This window comes from Macaca thibetana, chromosome 2 (genome assembly GCF_024542745.1).
Source record: "Macaca thibetana thibetana isolate TM-01 chromosome 2, ASM2454274v1, whole genome shotgun sequence".
Taxonomy (NCBI): domain Eukaryota; kingdom Metazoa; phylum Chordata; class Mammalia; order Primates; family Cercopithecidae; genus Macaca; species Macaca thibetana.
The window spans coordinates 177042732-177057521 of record NC_065579.1 but is presented as its reverse complement, the minus strand read 5'-3'; the positions used below and the strand labels follow the sequence as shown (position 1 = coordinate 177057521).

At 34.7% G+C, this 14790-nt stretch overlaps 1 protein-coding gene across 3 annotated transcripts in view; it reads left to right on the top strand.

Annotated features, from left to right (window-relative positions):
• The window catches only part of EPHA6 (EPH receptor A6), a 932172-nt gene that overhangs the window by 291796 nt on the left and 625586 nt on the right, over positions 1-14790 (top strand). The window lies entirely within an intron of this gene.

Sequence of the window (14790 nt, the reverse complement as noted above, 5' to 3'; positions counted from 1 at the left end):
ACATGTCTTCTGTTAGAATTTACGTTATTCTGATGGATTAGGAAGGCTGAATTTCTAGAGAATAAATATAGCATGTGCCACATAATTTATCATTTTTTTAAATGTTACATTCTGTCATTCCTCATTGTTTTTCTGTATTGTATTTCCTCAACTAGATTTTTAAGTTATTTCAGCCTAAGGATTTCACTGTAGTTTTAGAGTGAAATTATGTGTTATATAGCTTAAATATTTTAAAGCATATATTCTCGGGTTTTCAAATGAAACTGCGTGATACTTTTCTAAGTGCTAGCATTGTTATTGTACATAAGGGACCTAAGTTACTCTCACTAAGTTTGGCCTCATTTGAAACATAGCAGGATACCTTTTCTTATCTCTGAAACCTTTATAATTCTAGCTGGTACTTTCCATATCATGCAGTGCAAACGTGGGTAAATTGCATGCTAGGTAAAATCTGTCAGGGTGTTACCCACCACAGGAAGTAGTAGAGGAAGAGTGTTAGTGGAAAGTCATTGGAAAGCTCAGTAAGAAAAGGAGCACATGAAAACAATATGCTGGTTCTTATCAATAGTTAAAACCAACTGGATCGCAAGTGTTCCCATTTAAAATCAATCAATGGATGCCAAAATAGCTTAGTCAGCATGAACCATTGATATTTGCAGATTTCATTCATTCCAACCCTGGTATGAGATTGGACAGAAAACAACACAGAAAGACCTGCAGCAAATGGCACAATCTTTATTACATTATACACCCTATATGCCTATTTCTTCAAAGTACAAGGCATTGCCAAGGAAAGTACACAAGAAAAGAACACAATGCTTAGGTCAAAATATATGTGTAATGCTTCATTATATGACATTATAGAGTCTTGAGATCTAAAAGATGAAGGGACGATTTTTCAGTGACCCACTCCATGTGCTTCTGGCAGAGGCTATTGCTTGAGAAGATACAGGCAGAAAATTCATCACCTTACAAGGTAGCCTATATCATTTTTAATAGCTTTATCCTGGTGGACAAGCTAAACATTAACAAGCTTGGGAATTTCTGGCACTGCTGTCATTCTCTTTGGGACCTTGACCTCACTTCCAAATACTTCCAGTTATTCCTGAGAATGTGTTCTAAGGATTCTGTTTTACAACTACAGTGTTGCATTCAACATTTTCCATTCTTGCTCCAGCTTTCCATGTAGACGTTCAAAGCTATGGTGGACATCAAATGTTGGAGCCATTCCAGTGGCACGTACAACACTCCAAGGACTGAGCAGAGGGCAGCCAGAGTGACAGACGGTAGCCCATACTCATAACCACCTCTGTATTCTATTGCACTTGCAACAATCTTTTGATATTGATTTATTGCCAAGTTTTTCCTGTTCATGTAAGATGCTTGAGAGCAAGAACCATGATTTATTTGATTTGGATTATAAATAATTTTAAATGAATGAGTGATTTTAAGCGTCCATCCATAGCCCAAATAATGCAATCGTCACTTTCCTTTTAGTGAGTTATTTTCCCAGAGAAGACTGCCTTGTAAAACGTATAAATGAACCTCTCACAGTCTAGCTTTTTGTAGACATGCATGACCCAAATTTAGGGTGAAGACTGTTTAGGCTTAAGGTGGAATACACGCTGGATTCGTAAGTTAGTGTTAGTATGAAACACGACTGTCTCTCATGGGCCTAGTTCAGAATAAATCTTCTCCACTGGCATGGAAAAGAGAGCTGTGTTAGGGATTTACAGCTTCATGAAGACTTTTAAGTTAAATTTTAAAGAAACTTGAATAAAGCAACTGTCAGTAACTCTATTGCTTGGAGTGAAAAGTGAAGATGCTAAGAGCTGCTACTTTTTCAGCTTTTTTAAAGTACAGAGTTGTTTTTGTGCTGGAAGCCTGAAGCTAGGAGCAGCATGGTGAGAAGAACAGAACTCAGAGATGGAGATGTCAAGATGTGCAGCATTCATTTATTCATTGCAGAATATTTATTGACCAACGACAAAGTACAGTGACAGATGCTGACAGCAGTAAACTAGATGGACAGAGGCTCCTGACCTTATGAAGATATGGTCTAGCACAGTAGAGACAGAAAGTTATACTTATTCAAATCACTAATGGTAATTGTGATAAGTACAGAAGTGATCATATGCTAACCTAACAGTTTCCACCAAAATGATCACCGGGATGGGAACAGCTGGGGTATATGGGAGGCATCATATCAAGAAGCATTTCATTTTCTATTGATTTAATAGAGAATGAAATTCCAAGAAATATTAAAGAACATTGAAATACTCTTTTCTACATTTCTTGCTACTTGGAGAATAAAAGGGTAAATTAACTTTTCAAAAAAATCTTCAACTATATGGTTTAGATACTTTGCATATTCATTGCATTTTAACACCATTCTGTGAAAAAGATGAAATTGTTTTCATTCATAGGGATAAAGTGACTAAAATACTTGTAGATGGGGGTGGATGATGGGCACAAATTACTTAAACATGGTAATGGTTGGGCCTCCATAATGGTAATTTACCATTTACATAACTCTCTTTTAGGAGAAATTCCAGGTACCAGCCTAGAGTCACACAGCTAAATGGCAGTCAGAAATCCAACTCAGCTCTGTTTGATTGTTGTCTGATTCACTTTCATTTTAAAAACTATTTTTCTTGCCAAATCACGTTGTTCTAGATTTCATTTATTATGATTATTTTTGTTATTGTTTTAATTTAGAAACTCAGAAATGTTAGATTGCCGATATAACTCCTATATTATATTATATCACATTATATTATATTATGACAGAACCTCACTCTGTTGCCCAGGCTATAGTGCAGTGGTGCAGTCTTTGTTCACTGCAGCCTCTGTCTCCAGGGTTCAAGTGATCCTCCCTCTTCAGCCTCCCAGTAACTGGGATTACAAGCATATGCCACCGTACCCATAAAATTTTTGTATTTCTTTAGTAAAGACAGGGTTTCACCATGTTGGCCAGGCCGGTCTCAAACTCCTCAGCTCAAGTGAACCACCTGCCTCCGTTTCCCAAAGTGTGGGGATTATAGGTGTGAGCCACCATGCCTGGCCATCCTTCATTTTAAAAAGCAAAAAAATGGAATTCAGAGAGATAATGTGACTTGCTCAGAATTTTACAGAAATTAGACCCAAGTTGTCATAATTTGCAGGAAGTACTACAAAATATATGATTATTAGCTATACTAATATTTAAATAGTTTATATCCTAGTGAAAAGCAATATTTTTCTTAGAATTTTTTTTTTTTAACCATAGGGCTTTAGGAAAAAGTTTAAAAAAGCATATGAAAATAATACCACCTAGTGAGCATCCTCAACTCAGCAAAACTCCCCCAAACTCAGCCAGGGATTAAAGGCTCTGAGTTACACACCTAGATGTTGTCGTCATGTACAGACTTAGAGGTTATTTTCAACAACAGTAATCCACTTACAAATGTGGAATTTTCTTATAAAAAATTGGTTTTTATTCATGAATTTCTTCACTACGTGTTATAAAATATATCCACTTAATTGAGTTTTTAAGATCTATTTTTGTGGTGTTCATTTATTGTGTGAATTTTTTTTTGAAATTGTGTTTGACATGTACCTGGTTAAGTACTTGTTTTCAGCTTTTAGCATAATAAGCAATATGTGCTATCATAGCTTCAATTTTCCTGCCAAGTAGAGAATGACAGCTGTGTGGCAATATTTAATGCATATTTTCATCTACAGATAAATTGGAAGGTAGGAAAAACAGCTTCTGGGTGGGCAGGTCACCATCATTTAAATGAATCGTTAAAATTATATTTTTCCCTGGAAACAAAATGTAATTGCTTTTCTGCTTAGATGCACACTAAAAGCCCTTATTTATATTATTGTAACGTATTTTCTCACAATTTACAACTTTCTCAAGATCCTTTGGATTTTTTTTGTTGTTGTTGTTGCTTTTCTCCATTCAAGCAATGTACACTTACATCTTAGTAAAGCTTTGTGATATTTAGGTAAATTTATTCCTGAAGGACATTGTTCAGTACTCTTCCACATTCATTTGACTGGCACTGAAGGAATTAAAGCCCTAGATTGATTGCCACTTAAGGAACATTCTCATGCTCACCTTGATTGCGGAAAGGTTACAGACTTGGGCTCGGTATTTTTAATGTGCAATATTTTTACTCAATTTCAGAAAGAAATAAGAAATATTATTTATCTATTTTTTCATTTTGTAATTTTAGATTTTACCAGTAATTGTTAAGACATTTGCCCATCTCCAAGATAGAATGAATGCATCACTGTATTTCCAAATTGTGTTGCTGCCTGCAACTTAAAATTGTCTCAACAATGATTCATGTAGTTATACGAGGTTCATAAAGATATGGTATTCATTTAATGATTTGCATAAATAATACACAGAGACAAAATTTTCACCTCTTTTTCTTCAGCTCTCAATTTGCTTGTATATGAGTGGTAATTTGGTATTTTATGTGCTGGCATGCCTTTATTTTGAGACTTTCAAAAGGTTAGCATGAGATAGTAATTTATGTGAAAGCTGTCACTTATTAAAATGGTACAACTCTTCTGTGATACTCTGAGTAAATCTAATTCGACTTTAGACTTTGATGATGCCATTTGCAATTAAAAGATTCTATCTCTGGTGATTACTACTACAATATTTTGGCTTATCTGACCAATCACAAATTCGAGGACATTAGAGAGGGGAAGAAAAGCCAAGTGCTATTTTTCTAGAGTTTACTTATGGTTTAAAAATTTTGTTGTTTCAAAGGTGATAGTTTCTGTTGTATCATAAGTGTATGAAGAAAGTTAACTTTGTATGTGACATTTAATCAGCATAGCCTAAGTTTATGGCTGAAATGATACACTATGAGTGTTGTTTTTTTTTTTTCCCTAGCACTGTATGATGATTTCATGAAAATTTTAAACAGTTTTTTGCCCAAGCAATATTTCATAGCTCTTTGTTCAGAAGATTCAGATATGGATCTGTGCCTATTTCTAATAGGCATGTTAATGTATGCTCCTTTTAGTTTTTTCCTCCTCTTGAACTTTGTACCATACAGCTAATATCACTGTCTCCCCTAAATCATTATTATTACCAGTAACTGATAGGATAGTCTGTAAATTTGCTTAATAACTCATGTATTTCCTTAATAACTCAGAATCATTGTTTTTCTATCAGGTCATGTTTGTGAACCTAAGAGTTCAACACCCACTTGTTTTTTTCTACTTTATTGTCCTTTTACTTCTAGCATACTTGACCTGTTTTTAGTTATTCATTTCTCAAACTGGTATTACTTAGAGTCTCTGCTATGTGTCAGGCCCTCAACTCAACTGCTTCAGCTTCCCTCAGGCTCAACCATGTCCTATAGATAATGATTTCTCCGACTGGTCATATTTCTGAGCTATTAGATTCTGAAAATTACCTATATTACTGTTGTCTTGACTTTGATTTATACTGTTCTAGATCAGATTCCTTGGGAAATAGACCCTTAACCAGGATTTGCATTCAAGACACTTGAATCCTCTAGTGGATAACATCTGGGAGGGAGTAAAAGCCATGTAACTGAGCAGAGTGAGACATAGAATTGAGATGCAGTTGCAAAAAAAGACTTTCCCCAACCTCCACAGATTGCTCTGAAGCTAAACAGCAGTTGAGAAATGTTCCTAACTGAGGCAAGGAAGGAGCCTAACTGGCTCCTTTCATCGACAAGTCATAGTTGTGGGCTGTAGGCTCCAACTGTGTGAACAGTCCCCACTTTGGTCAAGGGCAAGGCCTAAGGAAATACTCAGCTTTGTTTCATCAGCAGACAACACTCTTTGTAGCTGAAATAATAAAGGCCTGCATCTCCAAAGGAAGAAATGGGTGGCATACCATAGCACCCACAAAAAAAATGTCTTTCTTGCTTTTTTCCTTTTTTCACCCAGAAGTAACATTTTTTTTTCATTCTCTCTCCCTCCTTCTCTCTCTCTTTCTGCCTTCCTTCCCCATAAAGGCTATATTGATTACATTTCTCATTGTCATGTAAAGAGTTCTTTCAAAAATTTCCTAGTAGCAAGAATGTCCCACAGACTTTTTCCGTATAACTCAACTATAAAGAAAAGAGAAATGAAAACAATATTTTATGCATGCTTAGTGTTAGGAGAGATATAATGAGGAATTTGATCACTTTTATAGATTAAGTCTAGTCATTTCCTGTCCTGAATTACAGCAGAAATATTACTAGCTTTGCTTGGGGTATCTTGGGACAGATTGCCAGTTCCTGATCACCATGAGGAGGTGGTTACTACCTCTACCATAACATCTGCTGCTATTATGCTATTCATTCAGAATACAGAAGTAAAAATTGGATTTAGCTGAAGCAGTATTATCACAGAGGAGCCCATTTGTGAATAAGACCTCTTCTTTATGCTTCCAGTCATACCCTTTTTAATCCTAACCACATTTAGGAGAGCTTTCCACGTGAAAGACTTCTAATAATATCTAAGTTTTATTTACGTAAAAATACATCTGCAAAATTTGATAGAAATTTAGTAACAACAAATTATTACTTTATAAACTGGTACAATTTCTTATATTTAAGGACTTTTAATTTCACCAGCAAATATGGCTAAATTTACTGTATCATTAGAGTTACTTGGTTAAGTTATACATTAGCATTACCTGATTAATATCTCTTCCCATAGTTATGCCACAACAAAATCTTATCACACTCAAGAACACCTGATCATATAATCATCAGTGCTTTTTTATTATTTCACAATTTCAGAATTTTATTTTGATGTTTCTAGATTTTATATAATTTTATTTTTAAATTATCTCTTTTTTCAGTAAATATAAAAGAAGATAATCAGTCTCCTAGAGCTTCCCATTTAAGATATATATAGAATTCTTACATAGAGCTGCATAGCTTATCATAATTTCCTTCATTAAGGTCATAGTAAAAGAAAAATGTACTTTTTGCTGTGAGTCCACTCATTCACTCAAAAACTATTTTGTAGCTTCTGTTGTGTACATAGGAGGGACAAAGATGTATAAGTTGCATTATTTTTTCTCGCAACATTCTCACAATTGTGGCCAATGATAATTATATGTAAGCTGATCTAATACAATTGCACAAATGTTCTCTAGTACTGTGAAGAGTGCTATTGGGAGTAGTAAAAACTGAACTAACTCTTAAGAGTGGATTACTGGAAAATAAAGTTAATGACAGAGTCATATTTGAGCTGATCCTTGATAGACGAGCCTGATTTCGTATCTGCATCAAGAGTGTACATGAAAAAGACTTCCAATATAGCTGGAAAATAGGCTATATGGTGTGTAGCAGACTGTGATAGGACAAAAATTAAAGTCAGCTATCAGAAGGCCTTAAAATAATTTTAGTCTGTATGTCATGGATGGCTATGTAAGGATTTTTGTTTTGTTCTGTTCTGTTTTTGAGAGAGAGGGTAACTTAAACACACCTTTATTTCAGAAAGGAAGTTTGAGTCATACTATGTAGAACAGATGATCAGTGGGAGCCTAAATTGGAGGGAATATAAACCAAATATGAGACTGTTGAATTAAGAAAGGTAAGGAAAACTATGAAATATAATTATTACCAGGTGAAAGAAAAAAAGTGTAGAAAAGGAGAGGCGGGGAATTACTGGACTGAATGGTGATAGCGTAACTAACAAGTTAGGTAACTAAGGTATGCAGGGGAAGGAACAGAGAGTGGTAGGAAATGTTAATTTACTTTAAAAATGTTGTCACTTTCTATTTGACTTTGGCACAACCAGATCTGTTTATTCTATATGAAGCTGGAAATTTGCATCTGTAACTCAGCATCATTATGGAGACTTCAGCTCCAATAATTGAAACAGATGAGAATGTCCAGCGCCAGAGAGGGAGAGAATGAGAATAGAGAAAAAAAGAGTTGGGAATCCGTTATATGTTTTGTGGGTGTGTGTCCCTTTATGTAATTGCAGTCATTGCATACACTCACTTAATATTATGCCCTAAATACTTTTCTCCATATTGTTATAGAATCAGAAGGCTTTTAGGATGTTGGAATTAAGAATATTGTGGGGCAAAATTACATATTTGATGTTATTGAAACATATCATCGTCAGATGAAAAGCACTTTTAAACACAATCACCATTATATTGCCTAACTGCCTAAAAACAAATCATAGTACTTGCAGTGTAGTTTCAACAGGTGATAATTATATAAAGAGCTTTTGATTTTTGTCCCAAAGGCAAACTGAAGATAATTCAGCACTGAGACATTTCTTTTTAATTTCCTTTAATACCTAAGAAGATTTTCTTCTACAGTGAGAGCATGTATGATAAATGGAAACAAAAAATAGGAAGCAAATTATTTGCATGTATCTTCTTTTAAAACACTGGCTAATTCTAAATATTTTGTTTTCAATTAGAGTATCATAATCTTTGTTTTCTTCTTCCATCTTTATTGAGGTATAATTCACAAGTAAAATATGTGTATTTTTAATGGTATACAGTGTGATGTTTTGATATCAGTACACATTGTGAAATGATGACCACAGTAAAGATAATTAACATCTATAACTTCACATAGTTATATCTGTGTGTATATATGAAGGAACACTCTAAGGAATTTTCAGATACACAATACGGTATTGTTAACTATAGTCATCATGCTGTACAGTAGATCTCCAGAACTTATTCATCCTAATAGAAACTTCGTACTCTTTGGCTACACCTCCCTTTCTTCCACTACCACTAGGAACCACATTATATTCTCTGCTTCTATGCATTTAAAGAAATATTACACATATAAGTGAGATCATCATGCAGTTCTTGTTTTTCTGTGCCTACTTATTTTACTTAGCATAATGTCCTCCGGGTTCATTCATGTTGTGCAAATGACAAGATTTCCTTCTTTTTTTTTCCAGACTGAATATTTTCTCATTCTGTATATATACCATTTTTATACATTTATCCATCAATGAACACTTAGGTTGATTCTGTATCTTGGATATTGTGAATACTGCTGTGATGAACAAGGGAGTACAAATATCTCTTGGACATATTGATATTATTTCCTTTGGATATATACTTAGAAGTAGGATTGCTGGATCATGTGGTAGTTTTATTTTTAATATTTTGAAGAATTTCCATACCGTTTTTCATAATGATTTATTAATTTACACTTCTACCACAGTTTTCAACAGTTACTTTTTCTCCACATTCTTGTCAACACTTATCTTTTGTCTTTTTGGTAATAGCCCTTTTAACCCCATGAAGTAATGTCTCACTATAGTTTTAATTGTGTTTTCCTGATGATCAGTGATGTTGCACGTGTTTCATACACCTGTTGGCCATTTGTATGTCTTCTTGGGAAAAATATCTTCTGAGGTCCTTTGCCCATTTTTAATTGAGTCATTTGTTTCCTTACTATTGAGTTGTTTGAGTTCCTTAGATATTTTGGATATTAACCTCTTATAAGATGTATGGTTTGCAAATTTTTTCTCCCATTCTATAGTTTCCTTCTTCATTCTGTTGATTGCTTCCTTTGCAGTGCGCAAGATTATTAGTATGAGGTAATCCCATTTGTCTATTTTTCCTTTTGTCTCTTGTGTTTTTGAGTTCTTAGCTATAAAATATTTGCCTAAACCAATGTCCTAAAAAATTTCCCCGCTGTTTCCTTCTAGGAGTTTTAAAGTTTCAGTATGTTTACATCTTTATTTCATTTTGAGTTGATATTTGTATATTGAGTGAGATGAGGGACTAATCTCATTCTTCTGTATGTGAATTTTCAGTTTTCCCAGCACCGTTTATTGGAGAGATTATCTTTTCCTCATTATGTGTTCTTGGCACCTTTGTCAAAGATTGATTGACTGTTAACGAATGGATTTATTTCTGAGCTTGCTGTTGTGTTCCATTGGTCTATATGTCTGTTGTAATGCCAGTACCATGCTGTTTTGATTACTTTATCTTTGAATGAAGGTTGTGATCTTAGCTGTATTTCTTTGCAAGCAACTGTGCATCTAAATCTCACAAGATTTCTTACACTAGATATGAATTTGGTCATAACAAGAAACCAAGTATGAATGGTGCAGCATAATTATTTTATTCTTAAAAAACAAATCAAAATATATTTCTTATATGTGGTAGTTCATATACAAAGAACTCTGTATTATTTGTTCCTATATTCAATTCCTTTAGTGTTTGGCATGATGTAATAGTGCAATGAATATGTCTCTAAAATCATCCACTGAAAAGAGAATTATATTTTGTAAACTTCCTTTTGATCTTCAAATACTATTTGAAATAACTAGCTACTAAGAGTTGAAATTCATTAATTTGAATGAAATCATTAAATGATTATATTTCATTAAGATTTAATTTTTACTGAAGCCAGAGCAACTTTATATACAAAAGATTATTTCAAAGTCTTCTGGTGCTTTGGAACTTATTTCAGAGCATCTGCCAACTTCTGATTCAGAATGTTATATAATCTGTGTGCATATTACCAAGACATGTGATTGAATATTATTTGTCTTCTTTTTCCATACTTTTGCTTTCTGGTTCAGTTTTGGAGCCTTTCATTCATAAATATTCTATAATCAGAATTTATTTTATTTGAAAAACACCTTAAAAACTACCTATCTCGTCAACTGTCTAATGTGTACGGTATGTTTGACAAATGTTCATTCAAACTGTGCTTAAACTTTTGGAGACTGATAATTCCCACTTTTTTGAAATATCTCAATATAAAGATCTTACCTAACATACATCTTCTCTTGCCTAGTCTTAACACATTAGTTCCTTTTCTGTTTTTTTGCTAAATAGTTTCCAGTTTCCTCACCATATTCATTTCAGTTTGAATACCTACTAGGATCCATTTGCATAGGGTATAACCTGTATATTTGAGAATCACACAAACATGGCTTAAAGTCCTATTTCCAGCATAGTACCCGTGATCTTGGGAAAATTGCTTAACTTCCCGAATATTAATTTTTGCATCTGTAAATGCTACTAGCAGCAAATATAGAGGCTATTGTGAGGACTAAGTTAAAAAGTGTCCAAAATATTCTGTAAAATACTCTCGTAATTTAACATATTTTCATTTCCTTCTCTGATTTCCTATGTTTACTAACAGATCAATACCATCTCTTCAAATGTTCTAGATACTGCTAAGTAACATGAAGATTGCTTCAGCTTTCTGGCAGTCTTTTGGGCTATTTACTCACAAGATTCTATCAAGAAAAAATTAAATCATTTTTGTACAAGAAATGCTAGCCTTCCTATCAATACCATATATATATTTGGGCCCAGCTGGTTAAGCCGTGTCTTAGAAATTTATTGAGTCAGCCAGTGTGTTACCCAGGCTCCCAAATTTGTCTGTTGCCAACTTGATTATCACTTCCCATGAATCAGTGACAAAACACTGAAACAAAGTAGGACAGGAGCAGACTCAAACCAGGCTACTAAGAAACTATGCACTAACTCATTACTTGGCACACTTCATTCATACAACTGCTTCCAATTCATCTCACGTTACCAGGATCTAACGGATATTTCTCTAGTGTCAGATATTTCTCTAGCCGTCTGTGAGTTGCCTTACAGGAAGAGGGCTAAAATCCAAAGAGCAAATCAGTAGGTGAAAAAAAAAAAATGGAATTGGAGATGATGAGACAGAAAAGCAGGAGGATTCTGAGTGATTACTATGAATGAAGAAATGGAAGTATTAATAGTTTTGCTTTGCCTGTGTAAATGGAGTTGTCTGAACTTACGGAAAAGGCAGACACAGAATCAACATATAACATTTGCTCATGTTTTTGTGTTATTTTAGTTTTTTACTTTAATCTGTCAAATAGTTTTTGGTAAACTCTGTTGGATGCTTGTTTTTCTTCTTCCTCTGCAGAAGCTCAAATATTCATATGTGCTATGCAATTTCATTCAGGATCAGTATTAACCCAGTTTTAAAAATTCACCTTTGCCCTCCTTTTGAATGCTGAAACTCATTTGCTGACTTCTGGAGTTGCAGCCTTGTCTCATTATTTCCCAAAAATCATTGATAATATCACATGCAATTTTCCTTGTAACACTGGAATATAGTTTGTGTGAGAAAACTTGAACTAAAGAAGTTAGTTGTCTTCTTATGATTCCTTACTCATTTGGAGCTCAGATTTCTTGTAGGTCAATGTATCTCTTTGGTTCAAAAATTATTCTTTCTACTGATTAACCAAATATGAATTTAGATGCTTCACTTCTTTTTAATTTCATAAAAATTAGCACCTTAGTGGTGTGTGCCTACCCTATTTCAAATTTATCATCTGTATATTTTTAAGATAAATCACAACAAAATTATTACTCTTCTAGAAACAGTAATTCTTCTTAGAAACTCAGTACAAGTAAGTTTTATAAAACTTGTGCAATTTTTTTTTTTTTTTTTTTTTTTTTTTTTTTTTTTTTGAGACAAGTCTTGCTTGTCGCCCAGGCTTGCAGTGTGGCAAGCTCCGCCTCCCGGGTTTAGACCATTCTCCTGCCTCAGCCTAATTTTTTTTTTTAATTTAAAAGTTTTTAAAACTTTGTGTGGCTATTGATTGTACTTAGAGTAACCCATATTTGCATGATTAGGGAAGTACAAAAGCTTAAAAATTAACCACTTCACTGGTAACGTAGAAAAGCAAGTTGATAATGGACTGAGTCACTTCTTCTTGTAGGGAACTGCTAACATGAGGAATAGGTTTTTAAAAATTTAATTTCTGGGCCGGGGGCGGTGGCTCAAGCCTGTAATCCCAGCACTTTGGGAGGCCGAGACGGGCGGATCACGAGGTCAGGAGATCAGGACCATCCTGGCTAACACGGTGAAACCCCGTCTCTACTAAAAAATACAAAAAACTAGCCGGGCAAGGTGGTGGGCGCCTGTAGTCCCAGCTACTCGGGAGGCTGAGGCAGGAGAATGGCATGAACCCGGGAGGCGGAGCTTGCAGTGAGCTGAGATCCGGCCACTGCACTCCAGCCTGGGCGACAGAGTGAGACTCCGTCTCAAAAAATAATAATAATAATAAAAATAAAAATTTAATTTCTTAGTTAAAAAAATGGGTTACTTAAAAGAGTGTTACTTGTCATGTATATGTTTTTTAAAATTCCTAGTTCTCTTTTATGTTTTGTCTCATAACTTATCCTTAAGCTGACCAAAATAATTCAAATGTGTTGAAAAGAATGTTATTTTATAGATCATAACACCATGACTCTATGGTCTGGTGGGATATGTGAATACAATGATGAGTATATTTCTTTCCTTTTAACTAACCAAATAAGGTTTTTGGGAATTCATGCTATATTAAAAAGTATAAACATAAATAATGTTATAGTGTAAATAAAATAATGTTATAGTGTAAATAAAAATAAACACTGGCTTCTAAATAATATTTAATATATAGAAAAATTAATATTGAGATGATAAATGCTTTTTAGTATTTTTTGGTGAAACAGATTCAGGAATGTTATGTCCTGCCAAGATCACACAACTATTGAGAGAAAGCAGAATTAAATAAAATCCATATCCTTTTCAATATAATTAAGTGCTTCAAATGGAAGATATACCAGTTTCTCTCTTCCCACTGTCTCCTAAAGTATGAAACCTGTCAATACCACCCAAACTCATATTATTTTAAGAAAGTGTTTCCAATTATTTTGATATTGGAATCCTTTAGACAATCTAGTTACAAAAACTGTGTACCCTTTCTTCAGAAAAATTTATGACTGCCCATTCACAAGCTGCATTTAAGTAGTAACCAGCTGGGTGGTTGTCTAAAATGCTAATGTAAGAGTGGCACTAAAATGACAGTAGAAATATGTTGAGATAGAAGAGATTGTCTTACAGGAATTTTTCTTAGAGATAATCTTATATATAACTGGAAGTTTTATTTTCAAAAGCCTCTTGGGATGGAAGAGGTGAACTAAAAAATTAGGGCTTCCTTTCACTCACATGTCACTTTGGTGTACATTCCTACTTTCAGGTGGATTCAGTTATTGGACTGCTTCAGACTCCAAATACAAACTGTTTTTACAAAACCACTTGTCGATTTGGCTGGGTTGGCTGGGTGCCATTGTTGCCATGTGATGGAGACCTTGCTCAAAGGCAGACACTCATGGAGCGCTATAGGGCTATATAACTGCTTTCCCAAGAGATTGCATCCAGTTAACCGCAAGGTTTAATTTTTACTGAAAGAAGTATGCTAGTGTTGTAGGGCTGTAATCCAGAATAAAAGATAAAGGATGACTGTTGCTCCCAGTGTCCCCATTTCTTTACTTTTCCTAAAGCAAAGTGATCTGCTCCAGTTCTAAAAACAATGCTGGACAGATAAATTGAGAATATATTGAGGAACACCAAGTCACCAGCCTACTCTGCTTTTGAAACTGTATGGGATGCTTAGGTGTCTTGGTCTGGTCCCCCATATTCATCACATATCTTCCACACATTTTCAGGGAATTTATAACCACTTGATGCTTATAGATGTTATTGCCTATGTCTTCATTAATTATTTATTCAACGAGGACATACTTGATTTGTTTTATGCGACCACCAGAGCAGGCACCAGAGAAAAGACAAGTAGGCAAGGTAAAAAAGAAACTTTATTAGCTAGCCAATGTGAAGGAAGAAAGGGCGAAGTTCACCGGTCTCAGGCAGTGGAGGCCGAGGAAGTCGCTCCGGCGTTCTCGGGCGAGGTTCCTAGGTCCGCATATGAGGAGGGGCGGAGGAAGTTCGCGCTAGGCGCCTGCCGGGAGCGGCTTTTCTGTCTAAGGCTTGGGAG